The 13,214-nt window shown below is 40.4% G+C and overlaps 1 protein-coding gene across 1 annotated transcript in view; it reads right to left on the minus strand.

Moving 5' to 3' along the window:
* Nucleotides 1-12,165, minus strand: part of MAPK4 (mitogen-activated protein kinase 4) — a 209,718-nt gene extending 197,553 nt beyond the window's left edge. The window contains exon 1 of the mRNA XM_051969620.1: nucleotides 11,884-12,165. The gene's annotated coding sequence lies outside the window, so the exon portion shown is untranslated. The remainder of the gene's footprint in view (nucleotides 1-11,883) is intronic.
* Between the last annotated feature and the right edge of the window lie 1,049 nt (nucleotides 12,166-13,214).

The raw sequence follows: 13,214 nt of genomic DNA on the forward strand, positions 1-13,214 counted from the left end.
CTCAGCTGTTGGTCTCCCTAGGTTTGGGCACATTTTCCATAGATATCCAACTGCTTTCTGTATTTAGAATTCCATTCATGCTTACCACTGCTATCAAGCTCCAAACCTGAGAAGTGACTGGTGGTTATGAATGGGGCAGATTGTAGCAGGAAGGTTTTACATTTATCCCTAGGTATCTTTTTTGGCATACTGACAGTGAAATTATCTACTACATATAAAGCAAATAGAATGCTGCCCGGAGGCAGGAACATTGTTCAGTAAGGGTCAAGAGGCTGGAAACTTATACATCTCTCTTTAGGGAATCACCACTCTGATGGTACTGTCTGAAGATTCATCCTTTGGGCTTTTTTTTACTGACAAAATTCAAATGGTGACAGTAGATACCTCAAAGGCAACTGGAAAGGTCAACTAAATCACAGACATGCCATAAAGTGCTCTAGAAAGGGGCCATCACTTTATACTCTGATCTTTAGAGTTTCTCACCAATCATGCTAGTACTAGGAAGAAATAAAAACATAGGAATAATAATGATATGAAATCACATGCTTAGAATTCCCTTTTCTCTGTCATTTTTGCCTCCTGATTCCCTGGCCTAACTCAAATCTCAGCTGAAAATGCCACCTTCTGCAAGAGTCCTTTCCAGGCTTTCCCCAATGCTACTTTTCCCCTCTGAGATTCCCTCCAGTTTACTTTGAATATATATCTTATATGCTGACTTTTGTACATTATAACGTGAGCTTTCTGAAGCCAGGTACAATTTTTTTCCTGTCTTTGCATTTTTAGTACCTAGTATGATGCTCAGTATATAGTAAACACTTAATGATTGTTGACTTGTTTCATATGCCAAAGATGCTTGAGAAAATTAAATGATGCAATAATTGGGAGCGCTAGGTAGCACAATAGATAGAGCACCAGCCCTGAAGTCAGGAGGACCAGAGTTCAAATCTGACCTCAGATACTTAACGCTTCCTGGCTGTGTGATCCTGGGCAAGTCACTTAACCCCAATTGTCTCAGGGGGAAAAAAGCTTAAAAAAAAAAAAAAGAAAAGAAAAAAGAAAAAGAAAAGAAAAGAAAGAAAGAAAGAAAAGGAAAAGGAAATGATCCAATAATCTTCAAATCACCAGCTTAGCAGAAATTGGGAAATGGACTTTAGCTTTATCAGGATTCTTCAAAAGGAGAGGAAGGATATGAGCTAAAGAATTTTTATATTCCCTAGTTGTCTTGTCATCAGCCTCAGAAAGGGTCAATTCAATTCAATAAGCATTTAGAAAATGCCCACTCTGTGCTGTACTAGATACTAGACATATAAAGACAAAAGTAAATGACAATTACACAAGTTAAAAATATGAAGTATACACAAATTTAATATTGATTAATCTCAGCATGCCACAAACACTAAAAATTGGGAGACTCAGAAAAGTCTTTTTGGGACAAGTGGCATATGAGCTTTGAAGAGAGATAGGATTTCCAGAGGCAGAGATGGAGAGGAAGAATGTACTAGCTAAGGAAGAGGCAGGGGAAATGTATACAAAGCCATGGAAAGAGGAAGAAAAATGGCATGTCTGGGGAAATCTTCAGGAGATCTGCTTGTTTAGAATTTAGACTGTCTGGGAGGCAGTAATGGGTCATCAGCCTAGAAAGAAAAGCTTAGAAATAAGTTCCTTGACTCTGTCTTTGGTGAACTCATCACACAGATGATACTGGTTGAAGATCCACCTCTTGGGCATATGTTTTCTTGCCAAGACCAAAAAAGTGATACTGTGGGTCTCAAAAGTATCTGGGAGTGCCACTAAACTATAATCATGTCTAAAAGAGCTCTGGAAGAGGATGTCACCCAAGGATAGCTGCTATTTAATTTTTCCCTTTGAATCCCCAGGACTTTCTGCAATGGTCCATAGCTGATGGTATGTTACTCTAGGTAAGGAATTAAGTCCTTAGTGTTCCCAAGTAACTCTCTAAGAGCTTAAGTTTCAGAACAAGTACTGAGCCCCATTAGAGGGATTCCTCACAAAATTATTCCTTATGGCAATGAAATAATTTCAGGGAAAAATCCTCAAAACCCAAACCTACACCTGTGGTCAAAGATTTCATCCCTGACATGGAGGAGTTCTAGCACAAGACAAATATTAGAGGAACTCCTTTAAAGTGGTGAGGTCCTCCACATAGTCCTGTTTATGAATTGATTGCATTAGACCCAATATACTGCAGTCTCTTTAATGAGATGCAAAATCAATCTAGTGAATTATTCCTGACAATCCACATGGGAAAAACTCAGTGGATAAGGTACATATCAATTCATATAAGCAGTTGTATGAATAAGAATTGAACCAGAAAAGAGAGTGGGATTGTCTGTGAGAAATTTCAAAACCTTTTAATGACCCCATCTTCTTAATATTAACATTCTTCCAAGGATGTTGTATGACCATAAGATATAGATCTGTAATATCTAAAGAACATAATTTGGTCACCTAGCAGACAAAGGAGAGTTTTATAGCAGACATGTTGTTGTTCAGTCATTTTAGTTCCATCTAACTCTTTCTGACCCCATTTGGGGTTTTCTTGGCGGAGATATTGCAATGATTTGCCATTTCTTTCTCCAGTTAATTTTACAAAATGAGTAAATTGAGGCAAATATGATTAAGTAACTTGTCCAGGGTCACATAGCTAGTTATATCCAAGGCCAAATTTGAATGCAGGAAGATGAATCTTCCTGACTCCAGGCCTGACCCCATCCATTCTGTCACCTAGCTGCACCCTAGTAAACAAGAGCAGGTTGCAACCATTACAGAAATCTTCCTATAGAAAAGGAATTAAGAATGAGAAATCACCAAAAAAGTGTAAGTCTGCAAAAAATAGACTGGTCACATGCCAGTAGCAATGATAACTAATGGATTAACTCTCTTTTCACTGGGACATTTGGGCTGGCAAAAATTGAGGAAGACCCCCATATATCAGATAGACCTTACTTGGCAAACTTCCAATAAGATATAGACAAGAGTGACAAACCAGTACACATGGATGGGGTAAGATCCTCATTATCGGTGGGAATTCTCAAAGTGGAGATATCACAGATTCAGAAGCACTGAACACTTAGAACACAGTTTTGACCAAATGAGGTGCTTAAAAAGTGTATGTTAAATGCAATTGGTAACTAGGAAAGAAGGAAAGGTTTCAACTAGCAATATGACAGTAGAAAGAACAATGTAAATCAAGGGTTCTGATCCTTGCTGTAATTAACTATCAACATGACCTTGGATAAGCCATGTAATTGGAAGAACATCTACAGAGTACTGTGTGACTGACTACAAAGCACTTTACAGGTGGCCTCAGGACACATATGATCATCAGCTGATAACATATAATATATGAAAAAGCTGATTAGAGATATTAAGGCTCAAGCCATTGACATATAATCAGTAAATGGTAGAGCAGAGACTTTTGATCTTTTGATTGAAAGTTCAATAATCCTCCTGCCCAACATTCTGCTTCTTGGCTCTTTCCTGTCACATCTTTGACAAACTAGATAGCATCCAAGAGAAGATGATAGTAAGGAAAATCAAAATTGTGTTATAGGAAAAAAAGAAAAGTCCTAGTTCTTGAGTTTTTTGCAGTATCTGATACTGTAACACAACTCTCTCCCAATAAATCACTTGATGGCACTTGAGTCTGTTAGGTGTACCCCTATTCCTCTGAATGCTCCTATTCTGTTTCCTTTACTGACTTCTTCTCCCCTTTCAACAGATGTGCCCTCCACTTATGACCTTGACACTCCTCTTCCCATATGTTGCCTCTTCCATGTGGATGGTCTATCTAGCTACCATCAGAAACACATGTTCAGAAAAGAACGCATCAACTTCCACTAAAACCTTCCTCCCAGATTTACTATTTCTGTTGTTGGCACCATTCCCAAATATGTCAGTCCTTCAGCCACCCTAGTATATCCTTCCTCTTGACTGCTCTCATTTTGTCCTCTTCTATCCCCCAATTGAAATCATGTAGGAGAAAAAAAGAGAACCCATGTCAGAGCACTGGAAGAAGCATGACCTGGAAGATCTCATAAAGGAGACTGGGAAGGAGCAGTCAGATAAAAGGGAAGAGAACCAGAAAGAGTGAGGTGAAAAAAAGCTAGGAAGAAGAGTGTCCCTCCCTTTTGTAAGTATGATTTGATTACTACCTCTTCCCACCCCAATTCCCCCTTTCCCCCAAAAAAAACTCCTAGATTAACAAAAATTAATCTCTCCTCAAATTTCTGGAGCAATGTCTGGACCTTTTTTGTTAGGTTTTATTTTATTTTTTGCCTGATAATCATTCTTCCTTACAGCATAATTACTTGTGTAGATTTTAGCCCCCTTATTAGACTATAAGTTGCTCAAGGGCAAGTTGTCTGTTTTAGATAATTAATAAATATTAATTAATCTTTCAACAACTTGAATGGTTTTATTCTTCAAAGACAAGGACTAGACTGTTTTGCTAAACCTTGTGACTAATGGGTGATAGTTAACAAGGAGTTCATATGGAAAGATATGGATGAGATGATAATATCATTAGATGAATTCAGAACTGGTGAAATGGACTTCCTCAAAGAGTATTTGTCAATAGTTCATTGTTAGCATGGGCAGAGATCTCCAATGCAAACATATATTGTTTAATATTTTTATCAATGACTTAGACAAAACTATAGATGACTTACACATCAAAATTGCTGATGGTTCAAAGCTGGGAAGGATAGTTAATGTGAGAGATAAAAGTCGGGATCCAGAAAGATCTTGACAGCCTAGGGAGTAACGCTGGATCCAATAAAATGAAATTCAATAAGGATAAGTGTCAAGGCTTACACTTTCCTGTCACACATAACAAAATGGCCTTTCTTGTCAAGGCAAACCCCTCTACATGCACAAGTGATCCCCTTCCAACCTAATCTTCTCCAGCAGACTACCACCTTTATCTTCCCTACTCTCTCATCCATCTTTAATCCTTCCCTATCTACTGGCTACTTCCCCACTGTCTACCAGTCTTCATTCTGAAAAAAACAAAAAACAAAAAAACTCACTGGATCCATCCATCATTGCTAGCTATTGCCCTATATATTTTTTTCCTTATTGAGGCTAAATTCCTTGAAAAAACTATCTACAATGAAGGCCTTTACTTCCTTTCCTCTCACCCTGAAACTTCTCTCTCCAAAGTTACTACCCCTTAACCACCAAACCTAATGGACCTTTTTCATTTCTCATCCTTCTTGACCTCTCTTCAGTCTTTGACACTGTGGATTATCTTATCTCAGTCCTCTCTTCTCACAATGTCACTTAATGACCTTGCTCTCCTCCTACTTTTCCACCACTCCCAGTTTCCTTTGTTAGATCTTTATTGAAGTAATATTCAATAACTGTAGTGCCTTCTTTTTTCCCTTTATACTAGCTTCCCTTTGTCCTACTGCCCCAGTCTTCTCCAGCCTTATCCCTCCACAAAATTGGAAAGAAATTGGACTAGAATTTGAATCTGGAGATCCCTTATAATTCTAAAATTCTGTGACTTCTAAGGTCTCTGCTAAACTACACCATTCTATGATTATGGGGCTTCAAGAATCAAATTTTCCCAGTGGCTAAGGAACTGGAAACATGTTAATCTTTGGACCCTAGAAAATGAATTAGTGGAGTAAACCTTGTTCCTAGAGAATTTTATGTATATTATATTTCTTAAACAAGAGCCATTATAGCAATTTTTTTTTAATAAAAGAAAACAAAAAAAATTTATTTGTGAAGTCAGTGGTCAAATCCCCTCACCCCTTAATATATCTTATTTGAAATCTAGATTTTTTTTCTTAAATTTTTATGAAATCCTTAAATCAGTTTTATATAATGTGAAGTTAGATGGATGTATTAATTGAAATACTTTCCCTTCTTGAAATTAAGATATCTTGACTAGTTTGATTAAGAATATTCTTAATGAAAACTTGTCTTCTTATGAATTGAGTTTAATACATTTTAAGCAAACTAGGATTGTTAGAGCTGAAGAAGCCCTTAGAGTTCATCTTAATTGTATGCTACATTTTATGGAATATGAAAATCATACTCAGAGGGGTTAAATGACTTACTCAAGATCATATGGCAAGGTAGTTGTTATTCAGTTAGTCTGATTCTTCATGACCCCATTTGGGTCACAAAGATACTGGAGTAGTTTGCCATTCACTTCTCCACATCATTTTATAGATGAGGAACCTGAGGCAAACAAGGTTGAGTGACTTGCCCAGGGTCATACAGCTAGTAAGCATCTAAGACAGTATGGGATTTCAGGAAGATGTCTTCCTTACTCCAGGCCTGGAATTCTATCCACTCTGCCACTCAGCAGCCAGAGGGAGGAGTAGCATACTTCAAACTACAATCTGAATATTCTGAGTCCTAGCCAAGTGCCTTACATTTACTGAAAAGTGGTATTTAATACATCCAACTAGTGAACAGGAAAAAAAGGAGGGTTTCTAATGAATATCTTTTTTATTTTTTTAATTATAGTCTTTTTATTTTCAAAATATATACAAGGATAATTTTCGACATAAAACCCTATGTTCTAATTTTTCTCTCCCTTCCCCCAACCTTCTCCACCAGTCAACAAGTGATCCAATATATATTAAATACGTGCAATTACTCTATACATATTTCTACAAATATCATGCTGCACAAAAAAAAAAAAAAATCAGATCAAAAAGGAAAAAAAAATTAGAAAGAAAACAAAATGCAAGCAAACAACAACTCAAAGAATATAAATATTATGTTGTGGTCCACATTCAATTCCCACTGTTCTCTCTCTGGGTGCAGATGGCTTTCTTCATCACAAGACCACTGGAACTGATTGGAATCACCTCATTGTTGAAAAAAACCACATCCATCTGAATTGATCATTGTATAATCTTGTTGTTGTCGTACAATGATCTCCTGGTTTTGTTCATTAAACTTAGCATTCAGTTCATGTAAGTCTCTCCAGGCTTCTCTGAAATCATCCTGGTGATCATTTCTTACAGAACAATAATATTTCATAATATTCATATGCCATAACTTATTTAGCCATTCTCCAACTGATGGACATCCACTCAGTTTCCAATTTCTTGCCACTACAAAAAGGGCTGTTACAAACATTTTTGCACATAGGGGTCCCTTTCCCTTCTTTATGATCTCTTTAGGATATAAGCCTAGTAGAAACACTGCTGGATCCAAAGTTATGCACAGTTTGATAGACCTTTGGACATCGTTGCAAATTGCTCTCCAGAATGGTTGAATCAGTTCACAACTCCACTAATAATGTATTACTGTCCCAGTTTTCCTACATCCTCTCCAACGTTTGTCATTATCTTTTTCTGCCATTTTAGCCAATCTGAGAAGTATGTAAGGGTACCTCAGAGTTGTCTTAATTTGCATTTTTCTGATCAATATGATTTAAAGCATCTTTTCATATGACTTTTTCTTCATATGAAAATTGACTATTCATATCCTTTGACCATTTATCTGATAAATATCTTAAATCAATTAAAACAGCAGGACCCAGAAAAATTATATATTATGAACTAACAGTTAAAATACAATGATTTTATTTTCTAGTGTCAATTTGCCCTTCAATTCCTTTCAGTTATTCAAAAATATTTCTCAGACACTATCATGAACAGAGAGCAGCTTATATTGACTTGATTGAAGAAAAAGGAAAAAAAAACCAACTTCCTTACAATTAAATCTCTCCAAAATGCCTCAAGAGATTCCCCATGGCTACAAATAAAAGCTGGATGACTACTAGGCAGAGAATGTATTGTAGATAGAGGGCATTCTTGTGCAGGCTTAGGAGGTTTCTAAGTTTCCTTCTAATTTTGAAATTTTGTGATTCTACTGTTAGTAGAATCTGAGCCCATTCTGTAAATATATTAGATGTAAAGGTGTGCTGGGACATATCTAATAACTGGCTTGTTGGAGAAAAATGTATATGTAACACACTTTTAAGTTTAATCTGCAATATTAATGTTTTCTCTATCATTTTCTTATTAATATTAATAATAATGGTGGTAGTGATGGAGGAGAAGGAGAAAATAGAAGAAAAAAAGGACAAGGAGGAGGAGAAAAAGAAGAAAGATCAAAAACAAGAAGACGACGAGGAGAAGTGACAATATTTATATAGTACCCATTATGTGCCACACACTTCACTAGGTACTTTCCAAGCATTATTTCATTTGATTCTCACAACAAAACCTGGAAAATAGGTGCTAGTATTCTCCCCAGTTTATGTTAAAGAAATTGAGATAAGCAGAAGTTAAATGATTTGCCCAAAGACATACAGCTACTATATGGCAGGCCATATTTGAACTCAGGTCTTTCTGAATCTGGATCCATATCTCTATCCACTGTTCTTCATAATCAACAAAACAATAAATCAAACTCTGATTTGGAGCATGGTTTCTGATTTCTGAGACATAAATGCTTATGCTGAAAATTTAACAATTGGCTCTGAGCCCATACAATTTGGCTCTAGCACACACTTGAATTTAGATGCCACTCTAGTAACAGGAAAAAAGAATTAATCTGACTTCCAAAGGGGAAAGTATAAAGAGTTCATGTGACTTCTATTCAGGCACTAGGAAACTGTGGTTTAAGACAAGAAAGAAGTGGAAGCCTCTTTCCATGAAGAAAATCTATATATTTAACTAGTTTCATTTCCCCATTTTTAAATTGTTTTATTGTATGTCTTACTGGATGTTATTATATGTAGTTTTGTGCTACAAGGATCTTATTGGTTGATAGACAGGAGGAGCTAGAAACTATGGGAATATTTATACAATATAGGGTAAAAGTCAACCAGGGATAGAAGTCACCCTGAAAACTGTGATTAACAATTCCAGTTTAACAATGACTTCCTTCACAGGTCTATCCTCCAGAAGTTTCTCTGACTTGCTGCCACTTACAGAAGGAGAGCTTCCCTTGACCTGCTGCTTAAGCAGCTGCTGATAGAAAGAGATTTCTCCCTCTCCCCCTCTTCCCCCCCAAGTCATTCTTCCTTCTCCCATTGCTACTCATTAGCCCATTAGCAGATGCTTAAAAGCAGCAGGCTGGGAGAAATTCTGCTGCCTATCAAGTGTAGCTACTGTTTGAGTCTGGACAGAGAGAAATCAGCAGCCAATATCCCTTGTGTATAAATCAACCCAAATGGTGATTTAAAAAAACCATACCAACATAATAATTCTTACTAGATCAGTTTGAATATCATAATATTTGCTAACTCCCTCCCTCTTATCTCAAGCTATAGAAAGGACCAAGTAATAAACGAATGAATCTCTTCTTTGGCCTACAGAGGAGCACACACCAAAAATGTGATTCCTAAGTTGCCACCTTATCAAAAACACAAGAAGCTTCACTTTAGCTACAACATAATGAAGAAAAATGGCAAAGGTCACAACTTTTTTATAGAACTCAAAGGCTAAAAGAGACCTGATGAGGAAGGGCTGAATAAGGGGAAATGTGATTTTATGAACCCTAGGGAGGGCTACTCAACTCCCAGAAACATCGCCTTCCCTTCACCTACTCATGTTCAGTATTCCTTAAGAAAAAGACAAAACCTTTCTTTCCTAAAATGCAAACTATCTAAGGAAAATGCATGAGGGATTAATTTAAATTCCTGCTCTGGTATAAAAATCAGACCCTTTTCAGAACATGTTTTGATAGGATGGAAGGCTTAGTCTAAGGGTAAGGTTCTCTCAGGCTAGTGATGAAGGTTGTATCTCTCTGCCTACCCTATTATTCTGGCACATTGTATTGACTCAAGACACATTTCTGGATAACTGCAAATCTCATTACCTTCTTTGGTGATCTAATCCATTTTCTAACGAAACGAATAGAAGCACAGAATCACAGATGGAGAGCTTGAAGGGACATTAGCAATCATCTGGTCCAACCTTCTATTTCACAGATGAAAAAACTTGAGACCCCAAGAGGTTGAAGTGACTTATTCAAAGTCACACAGGTAATAAAAAACTGGTAAAACCAAAATATGAATTCAGGTCTTATGATGCCAAGTTCAGTGTTCTCGCTGCACCAGCTGCATAAACTATTAGAGTTGAAAGGTTCTCTTAGAAATCATCTAGTTGAACTCCCTCCTTTGACACAAGAGGAAAGTTGGGGCCTGGAAGGGTAAAGCTATTTAGCCAATGAGTCTGGGCCCAAGCCAGAACCACCAGTCTGGTGTCTTGATTCCAAGTCAAAGACTATTTCAACTCTATCTTATTATCTTAGATATTAACTCTTAACTTAGATCTAACCTTCCTGTATCTAATCAAAACCTTCACTCTGCATCTTGGGCACATTTACTCTCATTTTGTCTTACATAAGAAGGAACAGATAGTTATAGCTTTTCCAAACGATAAAATCGAGTTCAGAAAGGTTAGGTGCTCAGCTGCCCCCTTTTCTCTGACTTCTTACTCAGGTAGGCTCCAAAATTTAATTGGTGGGGGTGGGGTGGGGGATGGGAGAAGACATAAGCCAAAAGACATTAAACCATAATATATCTTTCTCTTCCTTCCCTGCTAATGGTAGCTAAAGGAAGGTTTCTCATTCTAGCGGTTCCCTGAACTTAGTGGGCAGGGATAAATATTTGTTGAATTTAAGAGAAAGTTAGATAGCAAGCAAGGAGAGTAGCAAGCTTAAAGAACAAGCAGGAAGGTTACATTAACAAAGTCATTTGCAAATATATGTGAATGGAAATTGACTGTTGGGGAGGGTGAAGCTTGTGAGCGCATTTAAAGAGGCACATGATGGGGTGAGAGGCAGCAGCCTGATAAATGCTCCAATTCATGAACAAATTCAAGACAAACTGCCTGGGTCCCAAGAACATTTTTGAGCAGCACCGCTAAATACTCTTCTCGCTTTCCAGAGCCCCGGAAACCGCTGACCTTTCCCTCCATTCCCTTTACTTCTCCTCTCTCTCCCCACCTCCTAGGGGATCTTGTGACAATCCCCAGGCTACCTAACACCTTTCCCCTCCCGGAGCGCAGAGGAAAGAACAAAAGCAAAAGCTGTCTCCAATTCTGGGTTGCTTTTAAGAATGAGGTGCAACGAATGCAAGATGCTGGTGAATAGATGCTGCATTGGACCGAGTTTTCAGGCAAAAAAATCCACTCAGATTTTGCCCTCACAATCCCTCACCGGGAGAATGAAGGACTCAGTCTAAGAATGAGGAATTACAGTAAGGTTATCTCTCTGAGCTTTCTCTCACACACAGAGCCTTTGCTCGCTGAGCACCCCCAGACAGCAGACCCCATTTTACCGGTGACACAAGAAAAAACCGTGTATGTTTGGGGTGAGAATGGGAACTATTATATTAACCCTTTTTTCAGGGAGGAGAGGAAAATGAAGACAAGGAAAGTAAGACAGAACCCACTTAATCAAGGGACAAAATAGGGAAATAGTTGTATCTATCACCCCCAGGCAACCTTAAGAACCTTATGTGACCCTCTGGGAACCCGGTTTTCCTCCTATCAGATCCAGTCCGCTAATCACGCACACACACACACACACACACACACACACACACACACACACACACACACACACACAATCATCAAGAGCAACCACTCCATTCAAATCACCGAATCTCACTCTGGGCCAGATCTTGAGTCTAGGCTGCCCAAGAAAGGGACGGAGCTGCCGTGCCCTAAAGGCATCCTCCTCTCCGCGGGACCCATGGGGAACTTCCTCGGGGGGATCGGGCTTAGGGAGGCTGGGGCTGGCAAAGCCAAGGGTAGCTAGCATTTCTTTCTTTCTTCTGCGGGGCCAGGAGCAGCGTGGGGATCCTGCCCCGAACTCTCGAGGTAACAGCTAATGCAGAGAAGAAAGAAAGCGAGTGGAATGAAAGCTACTTACCCAGAGAGCCCCCGATCGCTGCTCAGGTTCGCTCCCGCAGGAGAGCTAGCGAGCCGCCGGCGGCAGCGGCGGCGGCGGCGGCGGCGGCGGCGGCGCCTTTGTCTGCGCCTCTGCCTCTCCTGCTGCCGCTCGCCCAACCTCCGCCGCTGACCCTCCGAGGCGCCCGATCGCTTGGGCGAGCCTCGGAGCCAGGACTCCTTGCTTAGACAGCAGAGCTCGCTCAGTCTGTGCAGGAGCCAGTCTTGCCCTTCTGCTTCTCTCTCTCTCCCTCTTTCTCCTCCTCCTCCTTCTTTTTCTCCTCCTCCTCCTCCTCCACCTCCCCCCTGCGCCTGGCCAGTTCTCCTCCCGGCTCCGCCCCGGGCTCGGGCCCCGCCTCCTCAGCAGCCGTCAGTCACCGGGCTGGGCTGGGGAGGGGGAGATTTGAGGGGGGGGCCCACCTGCTGCAGCTGTGATCGCGCTGCGCTGCGGGGTGAGAGAAGGGGAATCACAGCTGGACCAGGCAGTAGCGGCAGCAGCGCTGGGCCCTGGGACGGTCTCTGAGGCGCCAGCTGCGAAGGACGTTCTCAGAAGGCTCCGGGGCCGGCTGACTCAATGGCCCAGGACCAAAGCAGGAGCAGGTGGAGCAGACTCCGCTCCTTCTGAGTCCCCTTTCCAACCTTTCTCCCCGGGATGTCAGGAGGGATACTAGGCTTTTCTGGATTTGGATTATACCCCACTTTGTCTTCCAACTCTTTGACCTTCCACTATTCCTGAGGAAATTGGACGCTCCAAAAGCAGTCTGCAAACTTACAGTGATCACCACCCCTCACCCTCAGACGCGCCCCCGCCCAGCTTGCTCCTCCCGCCCCACCCTCTACCCCCAGATCTGGGGCCCAGGGAGGGAAGGAGGAGCCATAAGTGGGAACCAGGTCCCCTCCCTGCCGGAGAGGCTTCAATTCAATTGAACAAATGATTTCAGCAGACAGAACTCATTGCTCAAGGAGAACAAAGTTGTGAAAAGACGCTGAGGTGGCCCTCATGATGCTTGCACAGGAATAGAGGAACGTGACACACACAGAGATCCCTAGAGGAGTAAATACAGAAAATCATAGCAGCTCTTAGATTAGAGCTGAAAGGGACTTAAGAGTTCAGTCCCCTTACTGAACGATCTGAATTCGGATTGTGCCCCACTCAGTCTCCCGACTCTGAACATCTTCCACTATTCCCGTGGAAACCAGCTGCTCGAAGAGCGCTCTGCACGCTTGCACCGATCGCCCTTCGGTGAATTTTGTTTCTTTATTGTTGTTAAAGCTCAAAAGGGGTCTAAACGATCTGTACCGGATCACATAGCT

This window comes from Antechinus flavipes, chromosome 1 (genome assembly GCF_016432865.1).
Source record: "Antechinus flavipes isolate AdamAnt ecotype Samford, QLD, Australia chromosome 1, AdamAnt_v2, whole genome shotgun sequence".
Lineage (NCBI taxonomy): Eukaryota > Metazoa > Chordata > Mammalia > Dasyuromorphia > Dasyuridae > Antechinus > Antechinus flavipes.